The sequence below is a fragment of the Capsicum annuum genome, chromosome 8 (assembly GCF_002878395.1).
Source record: "Capsicum annuum cultivar UCD-10X-F1 chromosome 8, UCD10Xv1.1, whole genome shotgun sequence".
NCBI lineage: Eukaryota > Viridiplantae > Streptophyta > Magnoliopsida > Solanales > Solanaceae > Capsicum > Capsicum annuum.
The window spans coordinates 77488124-77496970 of record NC_061118.1 but is presented as its reverse complement, the minus strand read 5'-3'; the positions used below and the strand labels follow the sequence as shown (position 1 = coordinate 77496970).

Sequence of the window (8847 nt, the reverse complement as noted above, 5' to 3'; positions counted from 1 at the left end):
TTAGTTCAATTTTGGTTCTCCTTACTTCTACCATTATGGATTTGCTTTATGGAAGTCCTGGTTTCAGACTAGGCAGTGTATATAGATATCCTGAGTCTCCTATGGGCCTTTCTGTTCGTGAACCACAATATCAAAGGAGGAAGGTCATCGTAGGTCACGTCTTTATAAGAGGTTTAGTTGGAGGAGTTGTATACTCTTGTGTTGGATGTGGTACTTGATTTATCTTGCATCATCTGGTTCTTTTCATGACCTTTATTTATTCGCCTGCACCGCCTTTCACCAGTATAAATGTTTGTCACTTGTATCTATCAGTCTTATAAGAGTGGCATAGGTATATGTGGTGCTTGTTGTTTGCTGAGTGATCAATTATACCTTTTGAGATTATGGGTGGCCAATTAGGTTATTATTTGTCCGAGTTGGCTGGTTACACTATTGCTTGGTTAGTACTGTACAGTTCATGCAAGTTAGTAATGGAATGGCATCGGATGTTGTTCGTATGCTTCTGATTCCTTTTTTCTTATTATATTTCTTTTAGAGACTGATTATGCGAGAGTTAGCTCCCCTAGTTGGTTATGATCCTTGAGATGTTAATCACTTTCTGATTTAGGCATGTTTATGATATAAATTCAGTTTTCTTCGTAATATTATTATACGTGTATATAATCTTTTTAATATTCCAATTATATATCTCTTGTATATATTTTCCTTTATACTTTTATAGTTGTATAACCCTGTAAATTTTTGATCATTTTATTTTGGACCCTCCCGTGTGCATAACGTAAACTTTTGACTTGAATTATGTTTAGGGATGTCAAAGGGGTGTTTTGGGAAAGTTTTAGAATTTTTGAAAGGAGTTCAGGGACATTTTGGGACCCTGAGGTTGTGAGGGTACGTGATAGAAGCATGCCACGTGATAATACTCACCTATACCTTTTAAATTGGTAGAGGATAGTCGTTGCCAATAGCTCAACTTATGTTGAGGTCGAATCCATGAGGATCAAAATTATCTTTCTAGTCCTATGTGTATTAACAATTACTAAAAAGATACTCGAAGCGGAAATAAGGTAAAGTACGTGATTTAAAATTCGATTGGTTGGTTGGTTTGGAGCAAGGATTTATCAATGTCAACTCAAATCAACCCACTAGGCAACACTTGTGATTTAAAAGTCAATATTAGAAGGATCTCGGTATTATGTCTACCTAAGGGCAAGTTATGTAATGGAACATGATGATTTGGTGCAAATTCTAGTCTTTAATGATATGGTAGGCTAGGTTGAAAGTCCTTGAGGTTAGTTTGTCAACAAAGCCTCAAAGATGTCACTCATTGACCCTTCGAGTACCTAATGAGTGTGTCAATTAAAGTCTCTCAACACCTTAATTGGGCATCCCTATTTCTAGGAAGATGCCCCAAAACATATCCAACTCTCTATTCACTCTTATTTCTAAGATATCAAAAACATAGCAAACTACATCAGTTATTGTTCACTATTACTTTGTCCCCCATAGCCCTTTTTTAAGGATGCCATGTTTCCAAAATTTCACTCACATCTCTCTTTCAAGGATGATGTGAGCTTTCAAGAGTTTGGGGTTTTCTCCCACAAACCCATTTTGGGGATTTGGAGTTTTCGTCCATAAATCCCAACTAATTAAAGCAAGCAATAGTGAAATCCATCATCAACAAACTAGAATCTAAACAAATACATTACAACCCCCACACACAATTGTACCTTAGTTCAACATAATCCCAAGACAAAGAGGTTTAGCTACTCATGAAGAAAAGAGAAATAAATATACCATGAGGTTCATTGAAAATATCCATCCTTCAATTTCACTAAATTCAAAGCAAGAAATTCAAATTCAATTATTACCCAAATTAGGGTTTGTAACTTCAATTTCAATTTTTTTCCTAAGTCTACAATGCCAAAATAGGAAAGGGTTTGAGACTTTTAAGGGATTTGGGGTCGGCTGTTGAAAATTACAAAACTGCCCCTAGTCCTTTTCCCGCTTTGCCGCGATCACATCAGCTTTGCCGCGATCACGGTCTGATCCACGCGATCGCTATGGCTGATCCTTCTTGACTAGCCGCTATTACGATCTGAGGACAACGATCATGGTCTCTGAGCCTTGTTCTATACATGGTCCATCATTTGTGCACTTTTCTTTTCCTTTTGGTTCCTTTTCAACACAAATCCATATCCTTTTATCTCATCACCTGTGTACCTACAAAATATGGAATTTAGTGCATTCAAGTAGAAAACTTGTCTCATTCATACCTTCAAATTGTAGTTGTGTGCATGAATTTAGGATGCAAATGAGTGGTAAATTCACCACTCATCAACTCTCCCAACTTTAACCTTCACTTGTCCTCAAGAAATACTGTCTATTACTCTATGATACTATGTAAATTTTAAGCCCATTTATTTGACCCAACGATCACAATGACCTCAAAATTAGTTGCTACCACAAGTGGCTATTCAAACATGGGCAAAAATATTCTCACGATACCCCTCGTCATGAAATACAAACTCAACAATTCAAAGGACTTCAAATAGCAACAAAACAACAATAACTATCACTCTAAAAGTGACTCTCTATTAACCTCAACTCCACTATACTTCTTTTGTCTCATTATTTGAAAGATGACAATGCCACTCACCTCAAGTTGTTCACATGTATCCTCACAAGAAGGATATCCCATACACACCGAATTTTGTAAAATGAAACGAAAGGGATTTAGTACGAAAGTCTCCCTCTCACAAGGACTCTCAATTCTAACAAGTACCACTCCATATATTTGCCCTTATTTTCAATTGCCACTACAATGAATACACTTGGTTGGAGATCTCGAAGGGCTTTTTGAGCTTGTAATGTAGGTTTAGGGAAGGGTAGGATATCATTTAGGGACAAAGTGGTTACACCCTCCTTGAACATCAACATCATACTATTCTATCTATCCAACGTTTTGACCATAGACCACTTCTTTTGTTTTAACACTTTACACATGCCTATTTTATCTACCTCGGTTTACCAAACTTTTTGGAGGCATCTTTCATTCACTTATTTTGTTTTCACTCTATGCCTCGTCGCTCTTTTTATCATTCTTTTCTTTTTCACTTTTTAGCTCATCGGCATCCACTTACACTACCATTGGCCCAAAGTCAACTCTTTCAATATTACCACCCCCAACTTAGGCATTTAGCCTTAATTTTCTTTTTCTTTTTTTCATGTTCAATGAGGGTGGGGTTCAAGAGTGGGCAAAACTTTGAATGGGTCAAGGTTTGTAATATGGTTGCCAAAGAAAGGCTTGAAGGCTCAAATTGGGTGACTATGGGTACTATTCTAAGCATGGGTAGGCTATTTAGGCTAATGTTGGTTCCTATGTTCACAAATATATTTTAGGATCATTTCACCAACCAAGCATAATCAAAATTAGCCTTGAGAGACTAACGGGACAAGTTCTAGATGGTACAATTATGCTTGAGATTTAGGCAAATAAGCTCACCGCACATGGCATGCAAACTCCTCAAAGAGGATCAATTGCCCTTCCTACTAGAGACAAAATAGAGTATCTACCAACTATTACAAGACAAAATTTTTAAGTCACAAAAAGAGGTAAAGTATTATTACAAAGTCGCTCATGTCTGTTCTCTTAATTTTTGAAAAATTTATGGACGGAAGGGGGTAAGGTGGGGATGGGGGTGGGGGTGGGGTGTTTGCTTCACATTTCCACCATGCACAAGGTGCTATTAATGGAATCAAACCAAGCCGATATCTCACATTGCAGCTTTCATACGAGCAAACCATATGTATACTCAAAATTCACCATAGGCATAAGTGCAATCCCAAATAAAAAATGCTACGGGTACTAAGACTTTTCCTGTATCCATGGCTGAAAACCCAATTAAGACGATTTTCCCTTAAAAATGTTGTCAGTCAATCTATCATAGGGAAAGTTTGTTCGATATCACCATAATCAAAATAAAAATAAAGTGAAAATCTAAAAACAATAATGACTAATCCATGAAAATGTGGGCACCATCTGAGTGTCCAAATATTACAACCCAAATAAAAAAATAAAAATCATCCAAAATATCATCAACACATCACCCAAAATGTCATCAAAACATCACCAAAATATCAAGAAATATCAAAATAATATAGGCCCAAATAGAATAAATGTGGAGACAGGCACCCCCAACTAAAAAGCTAGCAGTGTCCTCAGTGTATAAAAAATCAAGCATAAGAAGGGATAAGGGTTCTCTCTGAAACCACATCAAGAGTTGCTCTCACTCTCAGACTCCACACCATTACCTATATCCTCAGGACTTGACCACTCATCTAGGGCCTTATCGTCGCTCTCAACTCGGGAGGAAGGTAGTCTATCTAGGGGTTTTAGGACCTTCCAAAGGCCCTTTACCCCCTTCCATATCTTGCCAAAGAATTTATCTCTCTTTTTCTCCCTTTTTACTATATTCTTATAAAAAACTTAGAGCTCTCGGTATGATTACGCCAAGGATGAGTAGGCTCTATGAATTCTAGCAGTGGTATCTCTCTGCTTCTTCTGGTCCTCCTGGTACTTCTCATAATCAGAGCGGGACATATGAGTGGCGGTTGGTGCAAGGCTCTCCCGGTACCTGGGAAAATACTAACACTAGCACCTAATGACCCTAATATCAACACTAAGCTCCTCAAGAGGCCCGACTGCAGATGGCCTATAAGATTTAGGCTTCTCATAAGTTGAATTTCCCAAGTCGATCTTTGTTTTCTTGCTTTGCGTGATGCGTCTTTACCTCAAATTATTAGAAGATAGATAGGGTTGCCAGGGGACATCCAAGTGTCATCAGGGTACTATGCAACACCTGTTTATCTGCAAAACCCAGTAATTAGAGAAAGGAATAAAGATATGTACCACCATGATTTTTGAAAAACTTCATCTCTAATAGAACAAGTCGACCAACATTCAAAGGAATGACATAAAAAATACAAGCAACCATCCTAGCCCACAAATTAGGAATCGCTGTCATGTAGGTGCAAGGAGAGACCTGGCTACAAATGATAGTCTGCCAAATTTGGGCCTCGACAGTGAAATTATTTATGGATATATTTCTCTTGGTCGCTGCCCATGAGACTTACTTTTTGGGACATAATCTGTCTGTAACCTAGCTTCTCGGCTCACACCTTTTTGCTTTGAACTCATCCATGTTTGCATTTGGGAGCCCATAAATGTTATTCATTTGATCCACCCCTAAGTCTATTTCCTTACCCTGTATTCTGATAATCCTGATGGACAGGTCTGAGAAAGATATTATGCTAAGGTTAGCATAAAATTCCTGAAACCATTGCTCATTTGCCTTAAAAGGTTCTAAGGAGAACACTGCCACCCATTGGCCATGAGTCTATTATGAAATGTTGGATGCTTTTTTGAAAAATTTTCTTAGCATATTCCTCTCTCTGATAGAAGCTTTGTTCTCGTAAGATCACCATAGTAGAGAGTGTAACACTCGGGGGCCATGAAGCGAACTTGGTCGTATTCTTCTATGTGATAATACTAAAAAACATGAAGACAACACAACAACATTAATCAATGATATTTTCATGCACCAACTAAGCTATATTGTCCACTAAAGCTCATGGGATGGTTACTCGATGGTGTTTTGACAAAAAATTTAAGTGCAAAATTTTTGGTCCAGATTGACATTCAGCCTCAAATATAGTGACCGTGGGCTATAAAGTCGCAATTGTGGTGCCGTGATTGCAGTATCTGAGATCGAATTCAAGACAAATTTTCAATGTCCAAAAATCTAAATTATAAGCCTAAACATGTTCTACAACAAGAATTAACACTAAAATCATTCAACAAGATTACTAGGTACTTAATTATGCCCTTAGAACGTGAAAACAACTAGCTAAGACTTGTTTGGGAATTTGATCGAGCACTTGGTGTGAACCATTCATTATACTTAACTTCATACATAATTTGGGTACTTAAGACTTCCCCACATGTGTGCATACCATATTCTAGCAGCTAATCACCACACAAGTTCATTTTAACATAGATTTTACAATGAAAATCATAGATTTAGGCCTTTCCTATAACATACATTCTATGGCCTATTTCAATAATTAAAGCATGAATTCAAGACATTTATCAGAGGGAGTAATGAAAAAGGGATGCTCTAATGCTTTTGAATGCCTAAAATATGCCCAAGAATGGGTGGAATTCGAGAGAAAATTTGAGAAAGGAGTGTGAGGGAAATGTGAGTTTGATGGTCTTTTAAAACTGTTTTGACCGTGATCACAGTACAAAGTTTGCAATAACGATGACACGCGTGATCGCAATCACAGTATGAGGTCCACGATTGTGGTAACAGAGAGTATTTCTACACACCTCTATTTTCCCCTGTTCAGTCCAATATCCAAAATTTCATACTTTCCCTTGCTCAAACTCACTCAAAACACTCTACAATGCCACAGATGCATGGATTAATCAATGACCAAAATTTAAAATCCACTATATCAAATTTAAAATAAAAGGATACAAGCCACTTTTATGGCATTTGTGGGTTGTCTCCCACATAGAACCTTAGTTATCATCATGGCACGATGTCTTCCATCCTTTTAAAGTTGGATCCTCAAGGGACCCATCATATAATTCCTCATATTCAACATCTATAACAGACACTACTTGAAGCTCCATGGATTTTTCTTTGTGTTGCATACCCGGAAGGATACTTTACTATTATGAACTCTAAACCTCTTTTTCCCAAGCTCCAAATCAACAATGGCTCTTTCAGTATCAAGTAAAGGTCGACCAAGGATAATAGGTATCTCTTGGTCCATCTCATAATCTAACACCACAAAATCTGCTAAAAGTATGAATTTATCATCTTTTACCAACATGTCGAAAATGCCAACCAATTTCTTGATAGACCGGCTCACCATCAAAAGACACATTGACGTTGGTATAGGGGCACTCAAGCCAAGTTTCATATATATTGCAAATGGTATGAGGTTTGTACTCACACCAATATCACATAGAGCTTTTTCAAACTTATGTGTCCCGATTGTGCATGGAATATTAAAGGCCCCAGGGTCTTCCTTTTTTCTACTATTATGCTACTCATGATACACTAAAACCATGGCTAACTTTAATAGTGTCACCTTCAACAAGTTTCTTCTTTGACATCAATTTCTTCATAATCTTAGCATACCTAGGAATCTCTTGGATAGCCTTGAGTAACGAGTTATTGATAGAGAGGTTGCTAAGCTTAGCCATAAATTTCTTGAGCTTTTCATTCTCTTCTTTTATTTAAGCCTTTGGGAAAATGGCGGTCGGATTTAAATGGTGAAAAATACATCACCTTGTGTGTTATCATTCTCAACCAACTCTTCATCAATTTCCATTGGTTTTTTTTTCATCTCCTTCTTGAGATTTTGAATATCTTTCTTTTGACTCAACCACTAGCTTTGTCTTCACATTCATTCGCTCAACCTTAGGATCTTTTTCACCCATATTTTATCCCTCAATTTTCTTTGAATGATCACCAAGGGTTTTACCACTTCTAGTGACTATTGCCAACACTTGAGCTTCATTTTTTCGAATTCAAAATACTGTCACTAGGAAAACCTCCCGTTGGTCTAGCAGTCAATTGAGTGGAGATTTCCCCAATTTGTATTTCTAATTATTTGATAGAAGCGGTGTGGGATACAAATGTTTAGTTGAGTTGCGCAATATCACCTTTAAATTCATGGACTACTTCTCCATTCCCTCCACTTTCATCAAAATTCTTGCCAAGACATCTTCGGTTTTGTATTTGTCGGGGTCGATGGGGTTACCTACTTTGTTCTTTGCCCAGTCATAAGGAGGCATATAACGATCATAGTCACAGTCTCTATCCCTCCAATCATGGTCACAATCACGATCCGTCTAAGCTGATTCCCACCTTGCCTTTGATAGGAAGCGTGGGAACCCATCGAATAATTTGCTAAATATCAAATCTCCTCATTGAGATTCTTGGCCTCTTCATCATCATAGGCCTTGGATGCCATGACATTCTCCACTTTTGTGGGTGTACCCATCACTTGTTTCATTAAAATCTCCAATTGAGTCATTATTTTTGCTATATTCTTCTCTCTCTTCTTATTTCTCTTCCATTGTTCCTTATTAACAACAGAGGTAGTAGGAGATTCTTTTGGTACCTCAACATCATGGGTATGCCACCCCTGATTTTGCTTGTTAACTTCCTCAAGAAAATTTGTATCCGCAGTCAACTTCACAAGAGCCCCCCCGGCACATTGTCTACCATAATTTTGTTGAACGGACAAAGGGCCCGATAGAAGATTTGGAGAAGCATTTTCTTTGGGACCTCATGGTTAGGACATTGCATGAGTTTTCTGTTAAATCTTTCCCACACTTTATACAAGGGTTCACCATTCAATTTCCTAAAATTAGTGATCTCATCCCGTAATTGGAGCATTTTGGAAGGTGAGAAATACAGATCAAGAAAGGCCATGGTGAGTTCATCCAATAAAGTAATTGAACCTACTAGAAGAGAACGAAGACATAGTATCACCTCTCCCGTTAGAGAGAATAGGAAGAGGCAAAGATGGATGGACTCTTGGGTTATGTGTGCAATATCGAATGGTGGACACACCTCTGCAAAATTCTTCAAATGTAAGTTGGGGTCCTCATAAACTTGCCCCCCCAAAAGTCCCTTCATTTGGATTATATGTTACACTTTGCTTGTGATACGAAAGACACTATTACCATGAGTAGGTGGGATACGGATGGCACTTGAACGTCTAACGTCATTGAGTTGCTCCTCATCATTAAAAGGTCCATCAAAG

The 8847-nt window shown here is 37.8% G+C and overlaps 1 non-coding gene across 1 annotated transcript; it reads left to right on the top strand.

The window, feature by feature from the left end:
- The first annotated feature begins 8364 nt into the window (after nt 1-8364).
- Nucleotides 8365-8470, top strand: LOC124886854. Its single transcript, XR_007044260.1, has one exon. It is a non-coding gene; the product is annotated as a small nucleolar RNA R71 (small nucleolar RNA).
- Nucleotides 8471-8847: the final 377 nt, after the last annotated feature.